At 37.0% G+C, this 22,471-nt stretch overlaps 2 long non-coding RNA genes across 2 annotated transcripts in view; one reads left to right on the forward strand and one right to left on the reverse strand.

Moving 5' to 3' along the window:
• The window catches only part of LOC132433837 (uncharacterized), a 135,760-nt gene that overhangs the window by 26,885 nt on the left and 86,404 nt on the right, over positions 1 to 22,471 (reverse strand). The window lies entirely within an intron of this gene.
• LOC132433840 (uncharacterized) lies at positions 2,502 to 16,253 on the forward strand. Its single transcript, XR_009521219.1, has 3 exons — positions 2,502 to 2,678; positions 13,187 to 13,303; positions 15,760 to 16,253. It is a non-coding gene; the product is annotated as an uncharacterized lncRNA (long non-coding RNA).

A 22,471-nucleotide genomic window follows, 5' to 3' on the forward strand; every position in this document is an offset into this window, starting at 1 on the left:
ATTTTCCAACTATACAACATTTTCCAGTTAAACTGGTCAAATACCATCCTTCAGAGATGAAAGTAGGATCAGACTGGTTTAAACTCCATGGCAGTGAAATTAATGAGACTGTGTGTTGAATCAATGTTCCATCTATTAACCTGATCAAATCATGTTTCAACTAATTTGATCATTGATATGCTGTTTTAGGAAGACTCTAAAAAGGGTAGAAGAATAAGCAAACTATACTCTGATATTGTGGCAAAACTTGCTGCTTTTGTCTGTTATATATGGTCTGAGGAGGCAAGTCTTGATTGATTATCAAGAAGCAATTCTTGAGGATACAGGTACCTCATGGTGATAGAGAAAAGGTGAATATAAAGATCTCCCTGCTTTTATGTATACTGTTTTCCTCATAATAAGATGTACTTCCCTCTTTCCATCTGCTAAACTCTTACGTGCCCTGAGATGCTAAACTGGTAATCGGTTCAGAAATATGCATGTGGTCTCCACTCTTCGATCTCTAATTCCCTTGAGGTTTCTGCAATCACTGCTTTGAATTAGGGAGCTAAACCTAAGTCAACCCAGAGACCACTGGCAGTGTCTAACTCCATAGTTCTCTTATTTTTACTTTTTTTCTTGCAACCTAGAGAGTTTCCTGTTATTTTTAAAACTATTCCGGAGTTGGTAAAAACTAGACCAGGCAGTCTTCCAAAACACTGCATTTTATACCTCAGCATGAATTTAATGCCTGTTTTTCCCCTGGTTCTGATGTGACAACTACCTTTTGGATCAGTGGGTGCTTTATAGCTAGCTGTCAGTATGGGAAAGGGCCTCAGGAGAAAAGAAAGTACAGTGCCGTTTCCAAAATACTTCTCTTCTCATTCTATTTGGGGGTTAGTACATGTTGATCTGATAAGCATTTATTGACACATATTTCGAAGAGCTGAGTTAATTAGACACTTCTCAAAACTTAGGGCTAAATAGGATTTTGGATGATAATCTTTCACCTCCTAAGACCACATTTAACCTCTACAAGGCGCAGAATTATTATATTTTCTACTTCTAATTTTATAGCCTTTGTTTATGATCCAGCATAGATATTTTTCATGCATTGAAACTATATGACCATCTCAAATTTGGTTGGGGTAAGAAAGGGTAGGAAAAAAGAACTATTGATTTATCTTTTTTGGTGATCAAACACTAGTCCAACTTGATTCTTTTGTGTTACAAATCTTTTATGATCCCAGTGTATCTTCTGCACTACTCACTTTGCCTTGTTTTTAGAGAAAAACAGTGTCAAGAGTAATAGTCATGAAACTCAAAATTTTCTGAACACTTATGGTCTAGCTACTGTGCTAGTTGCTGAGGATTCATTGGTGAGAAAGATCCAGTCTGTATGTACGTAAAACTTAAAGTCTAAAAAACGTCTTTAGAACGTCAATTCTGATGCAAAAAAAAACAACAACAACAGTATGCCAAATATAAAAAGCATTTTGGATTATCTACAGTTTGGGAATATCTTTTTTTTTTAGTTTTGGAATATCTTAATCAGTCCACTCATCTCTAAAGCATGGATAATGAAGGGTTCTTATTTACTGAAATGCAAACAAACACACAAGCCATGATATATTAGTCAGAGTTCTCCAGAGAAACGGAACCAATAGGATATATAGATATGTATAAGAGGAGATTTATTATGGGAATCAGCTTATGCAGCTTATGGAGGCCAAGAAGTCCCATAAAATGCAATCTGCAAGCTGGAGAAGCAGGAAAGCCTGTGGTATAATTCAGTCCTAGTCCAAAGGCCCAAGAACCGGGGGAGCCGAAGATGTGGTTCCCAGTCCGAGGCTGTGAAGTCCTGAGAACCATGGGGCTGCTGGTATAAGTTACTGAGTATGAAGGTTTGAGAACCGGGAGCTCCAAAGTCAGACAGCGGGAGAAGATGGCTGTCCCAAGTCAAGAAGAGAGAGAAAATTCCTTTGCCTGTCTATCTATGCAGGCCCTCAACAGTTTGGATGATGCCTGCCCACATTAGTGAGGGTGGGTCTTCTTTATTCAGTCTACTGATTCAAATTCTAATCTCTTCCAGAAACACCCTTACAGACACGCCCAGAAATAACATTTTTCCAGCTATCTGGGCATACTTTGGCGCAGTCAAAATGACACATAAAATTAACCATCACCCATGATGACTAAAACATATTAAATGGCAATGTAATTCTATATCAAATGCAATCGATAAAGTCATAAAACAGTCTTGGTAATTAAGAATCATCAGTTCTTTGATGCCAAATACTTCTTAAGCAAAACAGGGCTGTGGGACAGTGCTTGAAGGCATTGACTCTGGAGTCAGGCTGCTTGGGATTGGATTCCGGCTTCACCACTATAATGATTGTGTAAAACACTGTGTGACTTCATCTTTCTCAGTTGTTTCAGTTTCCTCATATCTAAAGTGAGGATAATGGTAGCATCTATTTCATGACTTGCTGCAAGGATTAACTAAGGTAACAGAAGTAAAGTGCATAGCAAAGTAAGCATACACACTTTAGCCATGAACCATTATAAATGTTACTATTCATTTGACAGTTATTTACTCAGTAGAAATGTCTAGCCCGGTGGTGAGATGTTGAAGATACATGAGACAAGGCCCCAGTGTCAGTGAGCTGACTGCCAATGACTTACTTCCAGTGAGGATGGTGAGTATACAAAGAGCTATACTTCACAAGTAGATAACAAAGATGTGCAGATTGTGCTGTGGAGAGGAAGGAATAATATCCATGGGGCAGGACAGATAAAGATGAGAACACTAAAATTGTCTGTTTATTTGAAACAAGATAGTTTTTGGTCTTCTTGAAATGGAAGAATTAAATGTTTCATGGAACTCCAACTTGAGTTTTAAATCAGGGTAAATGAAATGGTGCTATAAAACCAAGTTTATTGCTATAGAATAGATTAAGAATGGAAATAAGAAACTCAAAACTTGGCAACACTATCTCATCTAGGGTCAGGAGTTATGGAGAATATTATGAGACCACGTTTACTGAAAAATATGTTTTCCAAATAGGAAAAGAATTGCACACCTGAAAATCATAGGCAAAGAATGATTCCAAAAACAGCACTAATAGTAGTGGTTTCCCTTCAAATACCAGTTTTATCTCAAGTAGCTGACAGGTCTAAACACATGCATGCAATAGGAATGGAAAAATCACTGATTTTTTTAGACTGAGGTCTTCAGCAGGCAATGAACAGTGTTTAATGCCATATGGAGGTAATTTAATGTGAATTTTGAAATACTTGAACAAGCATCATCACAAAATATGCTAAATGGAGTTACTGATTTTGTTTCTTTCTAGTGTGATAATTTAGTTTTGCAATGGTACTGTCACCAAATGAGATTACTCACAATAATGATGCATCTTTTTGCTAAGGACATTATCATAAATCATTCACATACAGCCCAAGAGAAAAGGTTTCTAGTTAAACTTTCTAAATGTTATAAAATGGTTATAAAGCATGAGCTGTTGGAAGTAGACATTATTTTTATTTCATTTTGGGAGCATATGGCAAAATGATTATTCATTGACGCTGAAGTGATTTAGCAAATACACACACACATGCACAGACACTTGAGTATCTGAAGAGATATTGAAACTAATGATATTTATCCTACAATACCAATTTCATGTGGTTCCAATTACACGTATATGATGTTAGGTAACTCACTTAAAAATTGGGCCTCAGTATCCTTATCTATGAAACAAAAATAATAATATCCATTTCATAGGATTTTTATGTAGTAACATCTTAAAAATGCTCTGTTGCTCTTCTTCCTCTACTTGTCTTTCCCTTTCCTATTATTTAGTCATAATATTACCAGTTCAAATAGATATAATGTATACTCTCAGAAATACTTCATAAGCTTGCCTCAACATTATAGACCTAAAGCTACACTCAAAGAAAATTTTGCTGTGCTAAAGCTTAAGGTTCCAGTTTATTCTGTTTTCATAGACAATACTGTTTATCCTAAACATCTACAAACCAATCACTATAATATAGTCTCAAGTTGACAATATACTCTCTTAGCTGAGAGCTTAGCACATCAACTTTAATTTCTTTATCTTTTAATAATTACCAATTTGAAACTATTGTGCATAAAATGTGGTCTAAAATATTCAGCTGGTAGCTGATTGTAATCACACAATGCATAGTACCTATTTTCTTCACAACAGTATTGTGGAAATCTTTAAAAATTGTGAAACTCATTTCACATTCTAAATACTATTGAAATGTTACATAATGGAAAAGTGTTGGAAATATTCTTCTCAAAATTTATATTCCAAAATACTTTAGTTTTCAAGTTTGAAACTTTTTTTGGCACTGTTTTTCAGTTGAATATTAATTACTAATGGTAGATACAATGCTTAATTTACCCCCACATAGTGACTGCCAGAAGGATGAGGAGAAAATGAGTTTGGCCTAAAAGAAGAAAAGGATTAAAGTTTTAAATATTCCTTAGAAAAACAATATTTTAAAAATCTTTTAAGAAGATGGCAGAGTAGAAGGACATGAGCTCACCTCCTCTTATGGAAACACCAGAATCACAACTAACCGCTGAATAACCATCAACAAAAAACACTGGAACCTACCAAAAAGATACCCTACAACCAAAGACAAAGAAGAAGCCACTGTGAGATGGTAAGAGGGGCTCAACTGTGTTAAAATCAAATCCCATACATGCCAGGTGGGCGACCCACAAACTGGAAATAATTATACCACAGAAGTTCTCACTCAGGAGTGAAAGTTCTGAGCCCCAAGTCAGGCTCCCCAGCCTGGGGGTCTGGCAATGGGAAGAGGAGACACCAGAGAATCTGTCTTTGAAGGCCAGCAGGGTTTAATCGAGGAATTCCCCAGGACTGGGGGAAACGGAACCTCCAGTCTTAGAGGGCACATACAGGGTCTTGTGTGCACCAGGACCCAGGGAAAAAAGCAGTGACCTCATAAGAGACTGGGCAAGACCTACCTGCTAGTACTGGAGGGTCTGCTGCAGAGGCGGGGTGTGGCTGTGGCTCAATGCAGGGACAAAGACACTGGCAGCAGCAGTTCTGGTGAGTACTCATTGGTGTGAGCCCTTTTGGAGGCTGCATTTTCTCACTAAGAGTGGCCCCACCCAACAGCCTGTAGGTTCCAGTGCTGGGACACTACAGGCCAGACAACCAAAAGGGCAGGAACACAGCCCCTCCCATCAGCAGACAGGCAGCTTAAAGTCTTTCTGGGCACACAGCTCCCTGATAAACATACCCCCTGACATGGCCCTGCCAACCAGAGGGACAAGACCCAGGTCCACCCACCAGTTGGCAGGAACCAGTCCCTCCCACCAGGAAGCCTGTACAAGCCTCTTACAGCCTCATCCACCAGGGAGCAGACAGCAGAAGCAAGAAGAACAATGACCCTGCAGCCTACAGAATGGAAACCATATTTACAGAAAGTTAGAAAAAATGAGACGGCCAAAGGAATACGTCCTAGATGAAGGAACAAGATAAAAGCCCAGAAGAACAACTAAGTGAAGTGGAGATAGGCAATTTACTTGACAAAGAATTCAGAGTGATGATAGTAAAGATGATCCAAGATCTCAGAAAAAGAATGGAGGCACAGATCGAGAAGATATGAGAAATGTTTAACAAAGACCTAGAAGAACTAAAGAACAAACAAACAGACATGAACAATACAGTAATTGAAATTTAAAATACACTAGAAGGAATCAATGGCAGAATAACTGAGGCAGAAGAATGGATAAGTGACCTGGAAGACAGAATGGTGGAATTCACAGCTGAGGAACAGAATAAAGAATAAAGAATGAAAAGAAATGAGGACAGTCTAATAGATCTCTGAGATAACATTAAACTCACCAACATTAGCATTATAGGGGTCCCAAAAGGAGAAGAGAGAGACAAAGGACCTGAGAAAATATTTGAAGAGAATATATGAAAACTTCCCTAACATAGGAAAGGAAAGAGTCACCCAAGTCCAGGAATCACAGAGAGTCCCAGGCAGGATAAACCCAAGGAGGAACATGGCAAGACACATAGTAATCAAACTGACAAAAATGAACGACAAAGAAAAAATATTAAAGACAACAAGGGAAAAGCAACAAATAACATACAAGGGAATTCCCATAGGTTATCAGCTGATTTCTCAACAGAAACTCTGCAGGCCAGAAGGGAGTGGCATGATATATCTAAAGTGATGAAAGGGAAAAACCTACAACCAAGAATACTCTACCCAGCAAGGATCTCATTCAGATATGATGGAGAAATCAAAAGCTTTACAGACTAGCAAAAGCTAAGAGAATTCAGTACCACCAGACCAGCTTTGCAACAAATGCTAAAGGAACTTCTCTAGGCAGAAAAGAAAAGGCCACAACTAGAAATAAGAAAATTATGAATGGAAAAGCTCACCAGTAAAGGCAAAATTACAGTACAGGTAGGAAATCATCTGCACACAAATATGATATCAAAACCAGCAATTGTGCAGACATAGAAAATGGACTTGAGGACACAGGGAGGGGGAAGGGTAAGCTGGGACAAAGTGAGAGAGTGGCATGAACATATATGCACTACCAATGTAAAACAGAAAGCTAGTGGGAAGCAGCCACATAGCACAGGGAGATCAGCTCCATGCTTTGTGACCACCTAGAGGGGTGGGATAGGGAGGGTGAGAGGGAGATGCAAGAGGGAGGAGATATGGGGATACATGTATATGTATAGCTGATTCACTTTGTTATAAAGCAGAAACTAACACACCACTGTAAAACAATTATACTCCAATAAAGATGTTAAAAAACAAACAAACAACCCCAGCAATTGTGAGAACAGTAGAGCACAAATGCAGGATACTGGAAATGAATTTGAAATGAAAAGACCAGCAACCTAAAACGATCTTGTGTATATATAGACTGCTATATCAAACCTCTTGGTAACCACAAACCGAAAATCTACAATAGATACACACAAGAAAGAAAAAGGAATCCAAACACTGCACTGAAGTTAGTCATCAAATCACAAGAGAAGAGAACAAAAGAGGAAGGGAAAAAAAAACACCTACAAAAACAAATCCAAAGCAATTAACAAAATGGCAATAAGAACACACATGTCAGTAATTACCTTAAACATAAACAGATTAAATGCTCCAACCAAAAGACACAGACTGGATGAATGGATGCAAAAATAAGACCTATATATACACTGTTTACAAGACACCCACTTCAGATCTAGGGACACATACAGACTGAAAGTGAGGGAATGGAAAAATGTATTCTATGCAAATGGAAATCAAAAGAAAGCTGGAGTAGCAATACTCATATCAGACAAAATAAACATTAAAATAAATACTGTTACAAGAGACAAAGAAGGACACTACATAATGATCAAGGGAATCAATCCAAGTAGAAGATATAACAATTGTAAATATATATGCACCCAACATAAGAGCACCTCACTATATAAGGCAAACACTAAAAGCCATAAAAGGAGAAATTGACAGTAACACAATAATAGTGGGGGAGTTTAACGCCCCAATTTCATCAATGGACAGATCATCCAGACAGAAAATTAATAAGGAAACACAGGGTTTAAATGACACATTAGACAAGGAATTAATTGATATTTATAGAGCATTCTATCCAAAAGCAGCAGAATACACATTCTTCTCACTGTTTAGCCTCCATGTGCACATGGAACATTCTCCAGGATAGATCACATCTTGGGTCACAAATGAAGTCTTGGTAAATTTAAGAAAATTGAAGTCATATCAAGCATCTTTTCTGACTACAACACTATAACATTAGAAATCAATTACAAGAAAAAACTGTAAAAAACACAAACACAGGGAGGCTAAACAATATGTTACTGAATAACCAATAGATCACTGAAGAAATCAAAGAGGAAATAAAAAAAAATACCTAGAGACAAATGACAATGAAAACACAATGATCCAAAACCTATGGGACATGGAAAAAGCAGTTCTAAGTGGGAAGTTTACAGCAATACAATCTTACCTCAGGAAATAAGAAAAATCTCAAATAAAAAACCTAACCTTATACCTAAAGCAACTAGAGAAAGAAGAACAAACAAAATCTAAAGTTAGTAAAAGGAAAGAAATCACAAGGATCAGAGCAGAAATAAATGAAATAGAGATGAAGAAAACAATAGCAAAGATCAATGAAACTAAAAGCTGGTTCTTTGCAAAGATAAAATTAATAAACCATTTGCCAGACTCATCAAGAAAAAGAGGGAGAGGACTCAAATCAATAAAATTAGAAATAAAAAAGGTGGAGTTACTACTGACACCACAGAAATACAAAGGATCATAAGAGACTACGACAAGCAGCTCTATGCCAATAAAATGGACAACTTAGAAGAAATGGACAAATTTTTAGAAAGGTACAATATCCCAAGACTGAACTAGGAAGAAACAGAAAATATGAACAGACCAATCACAAGTACTAAAATTGAAACTCTGATTTAAAAAACTCCCAACAAACAAAACTCCAGGACCAGATGGCTTCACAGGTGCATTCTATTAAACATTTAGAGAAGAGTTAGCACCTATCTTTCCAAAACTATTCCAAAAACTTGTAGAGAAAGGAACACTCCCAAACTCATTCTATGAGGCCACCATCACCCTGATACCAAAACCAGACAAAGATACCACATAAAAAGAAAAACAGACCAACATCACTGATGTACATAGATGCAAAAATTCTCAACAAAGTACTACCAATCTGAATCCAACAATACACTGAAAGGATCATACACCATGATCAACTGGGATTTATCCCAGGAATGCAAGGATTTTTCAATATCCACAAATCAATCAGTGTGATACACCAGTGGTCCCCAACATTTTTGGCACCAGGGACCGATTTCGTGGAAGACAATTTTTTTACAGACCAGTAGCAGGTGGGGGGGATGGTTCAGGCGGTAATGTGAGTGATGGGGAGCTGCAGATGAAGCTTTGCTCTCTCGCTGCTCACCTCCTGCTGTGCAGCCCAGTTCTTAACAGGCCGCAGACCGGTACCAGTCCATGGCCTGGGAGTTGGGGACCCCTGTGATACACCACATTAATAACTGAAGAATAAAAACCATGTGATCATCTCAATAGATGCAGAAAAAGCTTTTGACAAAATTCAACACCCATTTATGATAAAAACTCCCCAGAAAGTGGGCATGGCAGGAACATACCTCAACATAAGGCCATATAGGACAAACCTACAGCAAACATCATACTCAACAGTGAAAAGCTGAAAGCATTTCCTAAGATCAGGAACAAGACAAGGATATCCACTCTTGCCACATTTATTCAACATAGTTTTGGAAGTCCTAGCCACAGCAATCAGAGAAGAAAAAGAAATAAAAGGAATCCAAACTGGAAAAGAAGTTAAACTGTCACTGTTTGCAAATACTATACATAGAAATCCAGAAGATGCTACCAGAAAACTACTAGAGCTCATCAATGAGTTCAGTAAAGTTGCAGGATACAAAATAAATACACAGAAATTTGCTGCATTTCTATACACTAACAGTGAAAAATCAGAAAGAGAAATTAAAGAAACAATCCCATTTACCATCACATCAGAAAGAATAAAATACCTAGGAATAAACCTATGTAGTGGGGCAAAAGAACTGTACTCTGAAAACTACAAGATGCTGATGAAAGAAATTGAGGATGATACAAACAGATGGAAAGATATACCATGTTCTTGCATTGGAAGGATCCATATTGTCAAAATGACTATACTATCCAAGGCAATCTACAGATTCAATGAAATCCCTATCAACTTACCAATGCCATTTTTCACAGAACTGGAACAAAAAATCTTAAAATTTGTATGAGACATAGAGGACCCTGAATAGCCAAAGCAGTCTTGAGAAAGAAAAACAGAGCTGGAGGAATCAGGCTCCCTGACTTCAGCCTACACTAGAAAGCTACAGTCATCCAAACAGTATGGTACTCACAGAAAAACAGAAATATAGATCAATGAAACAGGATAGAAAGCCGAAAAATAAATCCACACACCTCTGATCAATTAATCTACAACAAAGGATGCAAGGCTATACAGCAGATGAGAAAAGACAGTCTCTTCAATAAATGATGCTGGGAAAACTGGACTGCTACATGTAAAAAAATGAAATTAAAACATTCTTTAACACTATACAAAAAATAAACTCAAAATGGATTAAAGTGCTAAATGTAAGACCAGATATTACAAAACTCTTAGAGCAAAATATAGGCAGAATACTTTTTGACATAAATCACAGCAATATCGCTTTTTAATCTGTCTCCTAGAGTAATGAAAACAAAAATAAACAAATGAGACCTAATTAAACTCAAATGCTTTTGCACAGCAAAGGAAACCATAAACAAAACGAAAAGACAACCCACAGAATGGGAGAAAATATTTGCAAACAATGTGACCAACAGGGATTAATCTCCAAAGTTTACAAACAGCTCACGTGGCTCAATATTAAAAACAAACCACCCAACTGAAAAATGGGCAGAAGACCTAAATAGACATTTCTCCAAAGAAGACATACAGATGGCCAAGAGGCACATGAAAAGCTGCTCAACAGCACTAATTATTAGAGAAATGCAAATCAAAACTACAATGAGGTATCACCTCACACCGGTTAGAATGGGCATCATCAGAAAATCCACAAACAACAAATGCTGGAGAGGGTGTGGAGAAAAGGGAACCCTCTTGCACTGTTGGTGGGAATGTAAATTGATACAGCCACTGTGGAGAACAATATGGAGGTTCCTTAAGAAACTAAAAATGGAGCTACCATATGATCTAGCAATCCCACTCCTGGGCATATATCTGAAGAAGAACATAATTTGAAAATATACATGCACCCCAATGCTCAATTCAGCACTATTTACAATAGCCAAGACATGGAAGCAACCTAAATATCATATGATATTACATATATGCAGAATCTAAAAAAAATGATACAAATGAACTTATTTACAAAACAGACTCATGGACTTAGAGAACAAACTTATGGTTAGTGCGGTAAGGGTTAGGGAGAGGGATAGATTGGGAGTTTGGGTTTGACATGTACACACTGCTATATTTAAAATAGATAACAAGGACCTACTGTATAGCACAGGGAAATCTGCCAAATACTCTGTAATAACCTAAATAGGACAAGAATTTGAAAAAGAATATATACATGTATATGTATAACTGAATCACTTTGCTGTATGCCTGAATCTAATACAACACTGTTAAGGAACTATAGTCCAATATAAAATAAAAATTTAAAAAATCTTTTAATCCGATACATGCTATATTTCATGTCTCTTTATTGAAATAAAAAGAATGGAGTTGATTTCAATACTACTCTCAAAAACATTTTAAATATCCAATGGTTGCATTTTTATGAATGAAACCTATAAATTGATTAACTGAAACCAAGTAATTGATCACACTACAAAATACTGGAACAGAGGAATTTGGTTTTCTGTGGTGTCTTGACTATTTAGTTTAACGGTCAGGATGGGCTTAAATGAGAGAGCTTGGGGTCCTTCGATAGGATAAAAACCCCTTGAAGGTGATCAAAGGTGATTACTTATTACCTGTAAGGGAAAGAGAAACACCAGTGTGTGTTTCTTCTAGCTGCTTATTATTTCCGTGCCTGTTCTCCCATGTATAATATGGTAATCATAATAGTATCTACCTACCTCATATTGGTACTGTAAAGAATATATAAGTAAAAAGTACTTAAAAGTCTTCCAGACACAAAAGGTTAAGCAGTAGTCAGAAAAGAGTTGCCAGGCAAAAAAAAAAAAGTGCTGTCTCTGTATGACTTCACATGGTTTTTAGAATAAGCTTCTTCTCACCTCCTTCACTTTACCTGTCTTCCCTTCTCTTCTGTCTCTTCTTTCTTCTCCTCTTGTGCTCTGGCCCTCCTGTAGCTATGACCATTTTATTTTTCTCTCTCACTCTCTTACCTTCTGACTCTGAATTTCATACTTTCTCTCTGAATTCCCATCCACCTGTTCTCCTCTTTCAATCTCTTTCAGTTCGTGTCTCTTCCTTTTGGATATTCAAAGACTTTTAAAAATAAAAATTCTTCTTGACCATCAGTGAATCTGATGGTCACTAGAGGGGTAGACCTTGAAGTATGAATGTTGACAGAAGAGGGTCCTCCAGAGAGATGCCCTCAGTGTTGTAAGGGGGGGCCTCTTCTGTGTGGGTAAAGGGGTCACAGTGAAGCCACCAGGGCTGCCCCAAGAGGAAAAGCATTGAGATCATAGGTTCCTATGACACAGGGTGCCTGTGCATTCAGTAAATACCTTTATCCTGACTATATGGGGTGCTGGTTATAGGTCCAGTACCAGCTATGTTCATCACTGATCTACTCATCATGCTATGGCAAGGAGCCAACATACAAATGAGTTTGTATCTTTCTCGATTGAGCATCGCAAAGCTGAACTGAAAGCTTTAGGCAGGTTGGGATCCAATTGTTTTATTGTGTCCCACTTTTCTCCTTAAAATACATCACGGTTTCTTTTTTTTAACCAAATAAGTTTGAATCTTACATACCATTGGCTAAAATTTGTTAAAAATATACTCTGTGCATCAGGCTCTATAACAAGCACTTTAAAGATACCATCATATGTGATCTTTCCACAGTTCTAAGAGGTATTATTTTTATTTTACACATAAAGAAACTGACACTCAGGATTTATGTAATTTGCCCAAATTTATACAGGAAAAAAGTGTCACAGTACGGATTTAAACCCAAGCAGTCTGCTTCCAGAGCTCAGATTCTTAATCATTATAGATGGATAGAGGGAACAAAGTTTGTGTGGCTGCAGTTACTTGCTTCCCTGCAAGAGGTACAGAGTTGGATCTTCAATAGGATTTCTATTTAGTTAGAAAATGTAGAGATATTGAGTAGATCTATGCTGTGAACTTTGAAAGGCACAAACATTTGTGCATGTATCTTCCTTATTTGTACAAAACATTAATTCAACTAGATTCTTTCTTTTAATCTTTGTTTTCTTATCTAAATTGACCTCAGCATATGTACTTAGTTTTTGTCAGAATGTGTATACAAATAACACTTAAAAAGCAATCGATTGATGAGAGCTCCCATTATATTCTGAGCTGTATTAATTTTTAATGTACCAAATGCAGGCAAGTTCCTGGACAATGCTGAATCATCTCACATCCTGTGGTTCATCGTCAAGGATGTCATGATCTTACCAGACAGTAAACCAATTCTCTGGAGAATGACCACCTTGGAGGGCCAATGTAAGCCATGACTAATGAGGTCATTATAGAAAAGGCAAGCGTTATTTTAGGATAGGAAAGCCCTTTTCTCTTCCGTGTTTGTTTTGGGCTTTGATTTTAAGTGTTCTGTTTATTTTCAAGCACAGAGTAGCACAATTTTATTCATGTGTTATCTGAACATTGAATAGATTGTAAGATCAAAAAGACCTCTGGTCATGTAAGAAATATCCTTGGAGGGAAACAGAAAATGGGAATCACTCCCAACATTTCTAAATTATAGACAAGGGTCAAGTACCTATACACTTTTTACTGTCAGGTTTGTATGTTTCATTTCCTCGCTAACCCTCCTGAGGAAATCAGTGGCACTGACAATGGAAAATTCTGTTTTATCAGTTTTACATACGTGAAAGCAATCTATTTGAATAGAAGAGATATTGGGAAACGGGGCTCTATTTCAGAATAGACTTGGATTTACAGACGTTTTATCGCCCTTCAGAGGCTGTGAGTCCTTTAATTCTTTGGTAAAACTGGAGTCACCATAGAGATACAACACAAAAAAATTGACTGAGAAAATTAACAGTAGGTCACATTTTTGAAAACTATACATTAAAATTCCTTTTTATATCTGACTTCGAATGTGTATTTCACCTCACTGTAAAATGTTATAAAATTTTGTAATAAGTAGTCAATAATTAATAAGGCAGAAACCTGTAAAAATGTGAATTACAATGAAGTGTTATATAAAAATATAATGCTAAAAATTAGATACGAATTTGTAAACCAAAAGTGAGGTGGATTGGAGATCAAAAAAGTAGAAATTTTAACAATTCACTATACCACAAGAAAATTATATTATTTGGGGGTACATCATGACTACCAATTTGTCCCAATATTTTTCTCTCTCTCTCTCTCCTCATTCCTTCCCTCCGCCACACTCCCTCTCTCTCTCTCTCATTCCATTTCTCTCAATGAGAACATTTATATTTATAGATAATGAATGTTTGAAAGTACTCATTATGAGAAAAGGAAGAGAGAGCCAGATTTTAAAGGGGTGGCTTTCTTTTTCCTAGGCTTAATTCTTCATTATTCAATTAGCTGTGCTTGCAAAATTGAATGAGAAAACAGTTTTACCTGAAACTAATTAATTGCACGTCCTTTAATTTGAATGTTCAAATCATCTAATTCAACAATTATCATACGCATGTAAAAAGGGAGCTTTAGAAAAGATGTCTTTGAAAACCTACTTCACAGTCTTTTCTGTTCATTTCTGATCCTTGCACAAAGAGAAAATACTATTAATTGAGCCATTTTTGTGACACAAAATAGCTTCCTTTATGACAGAAAGACTAACATTGTGTTTGTAAAAGCTACAAGGCTTTTAGAAAATTAGTCATTATATAAAGAAGAGTCATTAGTTGTATTTCATTTATGACATAAGTAAAATAGTCTATGGTTGATATTGAATGTAATCTTACTGGATCCTTGTGAGTCTAGAATTAATATTTAAAATATTTGTATTTCTGTTTACTCCTTCTTGTTATATACCAAGTATATTATCTGATTTGAAATAATACATAAAATTTCAGGGGCACATTGTAATATTTATAACCCTTCAAACCATTCGACTGGATGTGTTTTTATCTTGAATGTGTGAAATGTCTTCCTCCTTACCTAATAGTAATTGGTATCTCTTAGCATTGAAACAACAAATTTAACAGCCAATAGATGGCACTGGAAGTATTCAGAACATACTCTTTATCTTTTCCATTCCATTGAATACGATTATTTCTGAAAGTAAATGACAGTTTTTAAATTTAAAGTAAAAACATAGGCATATTCGGAATGTCCATGGTGAAGAAACTCAAATATTTAGTTGTTGTATTCCTGTTGAAAATTTTAGCACCCTAACAATATGAAACAATGCCTCTTTCTCTACCATGCTGTAACTTATCAGTGTGTCATTCAAAGATATTTTACCACCACCCGCTAGGATTTCTGGGGAAGTCTGTATGCTCATTCGGTATGTGTGATATCTGCAGAGATTTCATTTTTGGTACAGTGTTACTGCTTATTTTGACCCTGGTAGGGTGAGGATTACTGAGAAATGTAATTAAGTCTTTTCATTACTGGTCCTCACCTGGATCTTTCTAAAGCCAACTTCACAAGTAACCTTTTCATTCTCTGTAGTAAACAAGCCCACAAAATATTCAATGAATCACGCATTGTAAAAGAGAAAGTGCGTGACAGCACTTCAGCACAGACTGCAGTGAACAGAGTAATCCATTTATAGGATGGGACTAATTTCCCTCTAAAATTGGCTAACAACGGACTTGATTAGGTAAATTTGGTACAAAAAGATCCCATGTGGAGTTCAACAAAAATGCCACATACATAGGAAGCCAAACTAGCACTATATCTGTTTTGTTAAGTGAGATCCAGTGTCTATGCCCTAATCTTTGCCTTTTTTTTTTTTTCAGTTACATCGAGTGTCTCACAAAGCCAGGTGATATTTTCAGGGAAGTGTTATCAGCATGATGCAGCACCAAACATTACAGCTATTCCATCTTTATATTATATCCCACCACTTTTTCAAAGCGCTGTCTTAGGGACTTCCTGGTGGCTCAGTGGTTGAGAATCCGCCTGCCAATGCAGGGGACACGGGTTCGATCCCTGGTCCGGGAAGATCCCACATGCCGTGGAACAACTAAGACCATGTGCCAAAACTACTGAGCCTGCGCTCTAGAGCCTGTGAGCCACAACTGCTGAGCCTGCGGACCACAACTACTGAAGCCTGCGTGCCTAGAGCCCCTGCTCCGCAACAAGAAAAGCCACCGCAATGAGAAGCCCGTGCACCACAACGAAGAGTAGCCCCCACTTGCCGCAACTAGAGAAAGCCCACGCGCAGCCACAAAGACCCAACACAGCCAAAAATAAATAAATAAATAGATAGATGAATTTATTAAAAAATAAATTTAAAAAATATATATGGCATTAATTTCCAAAATGTTTAAAAAAAAAAAAGCTGTCTTAAAACTATTGAAGAGGGCTTCCCTGGTGGCGCAGTGGTTGAGAGTCCGCCTGCCGATGCAGGGGACACGGGTTCGTGCCCCGGTCCGGGAAGATCCCACATGCCGCAAAGCGGCTGGGCCCGTGAGCCATGGCCGCTGAGCCTGTGCTCCGCAATGGGAGAGGCCACAATAGTGAGAGGCCTGCGTACCGCAAAAAAAAACCAAAAAGCAAAAAACAAACAAACTATTGAAGAAGCTCTTGCTTTCATCTAAAACAAACATAAATCATTGCTTTATGAAAATTCAGCACCTAGTGAAACTTACACATAGCTAGAGAAAGACCACCTTTCAATCTATTTGCTTATGCATAATAAAACATTTGTTGTTAACGTGCTGATATTCTGTTAATACTAATACTGTTTCTTTTATGTGAGACATCACCATGAAATAAATGGATACATATATTTATATTGATATGCATATTTCATGATCATTATGTATTTCATGTATGTACATATGAAGTAAGGCAATGTGTCTGGAGGGCCTAATACAGTACCTGGTTATTTTTAGAGTACCTACTAAAATAGGTTGCAGGACAGACAATCAGCTGAAATAATGTGTTGCCTATTCAAATACTAAATATATATTTTTAGCAATAATGTTTGTACACCTCCCTTCACTTTACTAAAACCACTGATCTTTAATATCAGGCTTTAAGAAATTCTCTAGATATTATTTCTCATAGGAATATTTAGTGCCTTAGAAATCCTTGCATAAATGTGATCATATTCCCCTAACTTCTTATAACCACACTAGCTTTATGTATTATACAACGAGTAGGAGAATTTTTTAATTCTTCCCAAGAAGATTAGATACATTTTCATGAGTTCTGTGACACGTGCAGCTGAACTAAGGCAATTCTTTAATGTGCCTAAGGATGTTTGAAGTTCATATATAAAGCGGGGGACACATAAAGGAAGTGTCCACAAGTGACACTCAGAGACTTCTGGAATTCTATAAGGGGAAATTCGTATAGAATACTGCACTGTGGCCTGCAGATACTTTAATCTTTAATAATACAACAGTGTGACTTTGAAGCTTGGGCGTCTAGAATGACAACATTCATCTTGATGTCTGCATTTTAGTCTCAATGATATTTCCTTCCTTCTAAAATCAGTAGGTTCTCCTTTTAAACAAAGAAACAGATCACAACTACTCTCTTGTTTTTCAAATTAGGTAAAAATTTTAGAGCAAAGAGTGTGGAACTGTATTAAAGTTTAAGAGTGAATATTCAGCTGTTACGCTGCAAGGTTGTAAGATGTTTGTTGCATATGAATGAATGAATGAATAGGTGCACTATATTATCCACACAACTTTGGCCCAATTTGGTAACAGGAAGTGACTCAAACTAAGAGGATATAGGAAATTTGACTGGGAATGTTTAATTCAGTTTACAACAACAAAATAAATGTCAAAATAAAGCTACAAGTTGTCTTCATAGCCCAGGAGAAAACATATAAATCAGAGATTCTTCTTGTCTGTGTTTTCATGGACTCAACCTAATGTTTGATGAGCTCTAAGTTTAGTCAGGAAGCCAACAAATTATAGGGGGTGACTTTGGGCAAGTAAGTTACCTAGGCTCTCGAGCCCTCAGCCATCTTATTAGCATAATAATCTTACCACCTCATAGGGATGTTTTGAGAATTATATTTAAAAATGCATGTACTGAAGTGAAATGGTGCAACTACTGTTGATTAACAGTGTGGCAATATCTAGTAAGTTAAACATAGTTAGACATATGACTCAACAATTCTACTCTTAAGAATTTCCCCAAATAATTGAAAACAGGTGTTCAAATAAAAACTTGTATATAAGTGTTCACAGCAGCATTATTCACAATAGTCCAAAGGATGGGAACAAGCCAAACGTCCATCAACCAATGAGTAAGTAAACAAAATGTGGCATATACAGACAAAGGAATATTGTTCAGGCATAAAAAGAACTGGAATATTAATACCTACTATAACATAGATAAGCCTTGAAAACTTGCTAAGTGAAAGAAACCAGGTCACATATTACATGATCTCATATAGGGGAAATATCCGTAATTAGTAAATCCATAGAGACAGAAAGCAGATGAGCAGTTTGCAGGGGCTGGGAGGAGAGAGGAGTAAGGAGTAGCAGCTTATGGGCATGGAGTTTCCATGTGAGGTAATGAAAAGGTTCAGGAACCAGATAATCATGTTGTTTCACAACATTTTGAATGTATTTAGTGCCACTGAGTTGCACATTTTAAGTTCTGTGCATTTTACAATTATAAAAAATAAAAATAGAATAAAAAAAATGTATATGTTAAAAGTTCTGAGCTCTCAACATTGACCAATGGACACAGTTTTGAGCTTGCCATGGTTCTTTGTGACGTGCTGCATGTGTGGAGACTAAGAATCATTCAAGAGAATATTGCCAAAAGACTCTAGCCTGGTGAAACCACAAAGATGCTATAGCTTTGAGTCTTAATTTTACATCAGCTGATTAGCCAAAGCTGCATTGTGAAGCGTTCGATGTCTAGTCTGGTAGAGTTTTGTAGTTGTTGATAATATTTCTAAAAATAATAAGTATACTGTGACAGAAAAGACATTTTTTCCATTATGGTTGCTCACATGAAAAGTGCTCTTTAAGGATCGTGCACAGGATCCACTTAAGTTAGAATTAAAGATAACAAAGAGATCATTTAACCCAACTACTTAAATGTTTAGATGAGAAAACCATGACCCAGAATAGTCAAATAACTTACCTAAGATTACTGAATGGGGATATGTGACATTTTGATGCTACCTAGCACTTTTTCTTTTTTTTTTTGCGGTACGTGGGCCTCTCACTGTTGTGGCCTCTCCCATTGCGGAGCACAGGCTCCGGACGCGCAGGCTCAGCGGCCATGGCTCATGGGCCCAGCCGCTCTGCGGCATGTGGGATCTTCCCAGACCGGGGCACGAACCCGCGTCCCCTGCATCAGGCAGGCGGACTCTCAACCACTGTGCCACCAGGGAAGCCCCCAACACTCTTTATATATGTATTTTTGTATTAAGTTAATTTCAATAGATTAAGGTAAGATATACCTATCCTGATTAGGAAAATCTCAAGTATATTGTGTTAGATTGTTTATGTGAGTGTATGCATGCACAAGTATGCATGTGTTCAGTGCCTGTAATGCGGTGAGGGAGGAAAGGAGGTGTGGAAAGAGGTATGAATAAGACACAATTCCTGCCCTCAAAACACGTGTTTTGCCTTAGAAGCAGTTAAATAAAGAAAACTTATTTTGATTTCTGTATAAGCAGCTTTGATTAATATTTGCTTAAACACTGAAATGGAGAAAGTGTCATCATATGAAAAATTCACTTGCCTTCTGTGCAACTTAGCAGTTCTTTTATCCATACCTAATTGACTTCCTACTAAATTTCCCACCAAACTAATTTCAAATTCCCTCTAATCTTCTCAAACGGTCTGATCAACGCCTGTTTTTCTTTCCTACAAGCAGACAACCCTGCATTGACTTTATTGAGATTACGGTCATCAGATAAGAGCTCCCTGAACTATCTTTCCCTTGTGCCACAATTGTCTCTGAATTATTACCCATGTGTTTCTATAGTTCTTTTTCCCTAAGAAGCATCCTTTCTGAACTACGTTTTCTCTGCAAATAACATTCCTGTGCTGTTATTCTACATTTCCTCCTCCCAATCCGTACGTGATTTCTCTGCCTTCCTCTGCCCTGCTCCGAGTTACTGAAGACTAGCCCCTTCAGACTAACTCACTTAGCCACTCACACGCTCTGATTTTTAGTTCGGTTTGGTAAATGGCAAGCAGTGAAAGGAAATTAGAGAGTGGGAGGAAGAAGATACCAGGAGATTTATTCCCCTACACCTGCCTTTTGCTTAGCTCCTATGGGTAACCCTCTTCCTCTGCTTCAGCTCTCACTTGGACTTGGCTAAACCATTCATCCCCCAAACCCCGGACCCCCTCAGGCCAAGAGGTTGTAAAGACTTCCTGCTTTACAAGTCCCTGGGTGCTTCACCAGTCCTTCTGTTCCTTTAATCCTGTTCACATCTCTGTAGATGCTCCATCCCTTTCAAGTAAACCCTTTTGAACATGCCATTTGAATCTGGGTGGCACCCTGAATGTGAATGATCCAAGCTTCTTTCATCTTCTCTAGGTCCAAGCTTCAACCCTCTTTCTCTTTTTACCTTGCTCAGTTTTACATTTTTTGCTTTCATTGACTAGTGAATATGTTCAAATATTATCACTATTGGGAGCCTCTCCCTCATCCTTCTGACTCTTTCAACCCTATCTTCAAAGAGTTGTCTGGAAACATTAAACTGTGGTATCTGCTTATCCAACTGTTTTAATATAATTACATCTTATTTTTTACTAATAAGAAAGATAAGAAAACATAAATGCTCAGTTTAACAAACTGATGGAGGACAAACACCCTGTAACCCCCACTGAGGTCTAGACATGGAACACAGCAGGTCCCTACAAGTCTCCTACAGAGACCTTCCTGATAATATCCCCCTTCCTACTTCCTCCATTAATAACTATCCTGAATTTTATAGTATTTACTTCCCTTCCTTACTTTAGAGTTTTACTACCTAAATGTATATCAGAAAGAAAAGGTTAACTTTGTTGATTTTGAATTTTATATAAATGAAATCATACAGTACTTTTCTTAACTGTATTAATTTCTTTCCCTTAACATTATGTTTTTAAGATTCATAAATGTTTTTGTATGCATCTGCAGTTTATTTTCACTGCTGTTTAGCACTTAATCATATGAATATAATTTATTTTACAGATGTTGGACATTTTGGTCGTTTGTAGCTTTGAACTATGAATCTTCTAGTACATGTACCCTAGTGAACACATGCAAGCATTTCTATGGGTGCCCATGAATTAGGCTGTGTCATATTATGTCTGTCTTTCAGATCCACTAAATATGGCCAATTGTTTCCAGAGTGATCTTAACAGTTTACACTTCCACCAGCAAACTGTGAAAATCCCTGTTGATCTATATGCTTGTCAACACTTGCTATTATCACACTATTGAATTTTTGCCATTCTTCTCATCAGTGAGTTATATCTTATTGTGATTTTAGTTTGCATTTATTTCTATGTTTACTAGTAAGATTGAGCATTTTTTGAAGTGCTTTTTAAGAATTTTGCACATTTTTCCTCATTTTGCCCTTTTCTTATTGCATTTTAAGAATTTTTAATATATTCTGAATATGAGATTTCACTGATTACATTGATTAAAGTTATCTAACTTTTTCCTATTTGTAGGTTGCACAGTGGAAAGTATTTAAAATTGGTAGTCCCCATCCAACTTCCTACTTCTATTTCTTCTGGGTAGATTATGGATACTATTTTTATATCCTTTACTCTTTAAGTAACATCCTTTGGTGAACGTGAGTTCTTAATTTTAATGTAGTCCATTTATCAGTCTTTCTATTTTGCCTAATTCTTTTTGTATCTTGCTTAATAAATCACTCTCTATGCCCAAACTCCTAAAGATTATATTGAAAGACTACCAATATTTACCAGTATATTGAGAGTTGTCCCTTGGTATTGGCAGGGGATTGGTTCCAGGACCCCACAAGGATACCAGTATCCACAGATGCTCAAGTCCCTTATATAAAACAGCTTAGTACCCTCAGCCGTCCATACATGCAGGTACCACATCCACAGATTCAATCAACTGCAGATCCTGTGGATACAGAGGGCCAGCTGTATTCTAGAAATTTTATTTGGTGCTTTTCACATTTAGGTCTGTAATTCACCTGGAATTGTGTGTGTGTGTGTGTGTGTGTGTGTGTGTGCGCACATATGTGTATTAGGTGATATAAGGGTTCATTTAATTTTGTGTTTTATTTATGGATAACTAGTTTTTGCAACAATATTTTTTGCAAAGATCTCTATGTACCTCAAAGTTTTACAAAACTAGCATTACTAAAAATCAAATGTTCATATCTGTGTGGTCTGTTTCTGAGCTTCTATTCTGTTTCATTCATATCTTTGTCCTTTTACTAGTTCTCAATTACTGTATATGTATAATTAGTATGATATTTGTAGAGCAAGTCCTGTAACCTTGACCTTTTTCTTCAAGTTGTTTTAGACACTTTGGCCCTTTGTA

The sequence above is a fragment of the Delphinus delphis genome, chromosome 11 (assembly GCF_949987515.2).
Source record: "Delphinus delphis chromosome 11, mDelDel1.2, whole genome shotgun sequence".
Classification (NCBI taxonomy): domain Eukaryota; kingdom Metazoa; phylum Chordata; class Mammalia; order Artiodactyla; family Delphinidae; genus Delphinus; species Delphinus delphis.